The 1,173-nt window shown below is 47.5% G+C and overlaps 1 pseudogene across 1 annotated transcript; it reads right to left on the minus strand.

The window, feature by feature from the left end:
• Positions 1-3: 3 nt before the first annotated feature.
• LOC108525530 (X-ray repair cross-complementing protein 6 pseudogene) lies at positions 4-1,169 on the minus strand (annotated as a pseudogene). Its single transcript, XR_001884291.1, has one exon. The product of XR_001884291.1 is annotated as an X-ray repair cross-complementing protein 6 pseudogene (transcript).
• Positions 1,170-1,173: the final 4 nt, after the last annotated feature.

Below are 1,173 nucleotides of genomic sequence, written 5' to 3' on the forward strand. Positions count from 1 at the left end.
CTCTTTCAGCATGGGCACAATGAACTTGCCCAGCGTGCCCTTGCTGATGTGGGTCTTCAGTTCCTCTTCTGAATACTCCACCTTGGGCCTTTTGCTTCCAGAACCTTCATTATCGTGTTTTCTCTTAGTAACTTTCCCTTCAGGATTGTAATCTGGTGGGTAAACAAGCTCCTTAAACTCATCCACCAAGGAGCCCAGTCTTTTATTCATTGCTTCAACCTTGGGCAATGTCAGGTCCACTGCTTTTTCCAGCTCCATCAAATCCAAGGCCAAGGCCTCCAGGTTCCTGAAGTGTGGTTGCAGCACGGGGTTCTCAAAGCTGTCACTTCTGTATGTGAAGCGAAGCTTCTCAATGATAGCCTTCATCTTGTCTACCTGCTCTGTAGTTGCCATGATTTTTTCAGTAAAGGGCATCTTCCTTTTATCATCAGCAAAGGGTAAAAAGGCCAGCTGGAAGCCTGGAGGAGTCACCTGAATCTTCTGGTCATCCAACTCTTCTTCCTGTGGTACCTAAGCCACAAAATAAGGGGGGATGTTCCTGTGGGGTGTGTATCTGCACAATGCTGCAACCTCCTTCTCCAGACACTTGATGAGCAGAGCACTGAACAGGGTTGAGCTCCCAATCACCAGCGACCCCTCTGGGTACACGAACAGGGAGGGTCTCAGGTAATGGTGTTTCTTCAGCAGTACCAATGGCTTGAAACCCATGAGTGTCAAACCTGGATCATCAAACCATTTTAGCTCTTCTGTTTCCTCTTTCTCCAGTATAATCTGACGACTCCCGTAGATCTGAGACCTCTTGGTATCGCTAGGCAGAAGCAAACCACCTATACTCCTATTAAAGGTCTGAGTCTTGGTTTTCACTGGTTCATTTGTTTCCCAATAGAACTTTATTGGAGGAGGGTTGAGAGCCTTCTGGACCAGATTATAAATGCCCACAGAGATCACTCTATCTTTGTTGAGCTTCAGCTTTAACCTACTGAGTGCTCGCTTCCTGGTCTCCTCGGCACGAACCTTCCGCAACAGGTCTTCTAGCTTGCTGGATTCCTCAAAGTGAACCCTGAGGTCCTCATCCTCTGCTCTGCTGATGATATCTCTCTAGAACAAGGATATGTCAAAGCCCCAGGTTTCTTCAGGTGCATCAAGTCAAGGAAGATGCCTGTATCTCGGAGA

This window comes from Rhinopithecus bieti, unplaced genomic scaffold (assembly GCF_001698545.2).
Source record: "Rhinopithecus bieti isolate Rb0 unplaced genomic scaffold, ASM169854v2 scaffold_66505, whole genome shotgun sequence".
NCBI classification, from domain to species: Eukaryota; Metazoa; Chordata; class Mammalia; order Primates; family Cercopithecidae; genus Rhinopithecus; species Rhinopithecus bieti.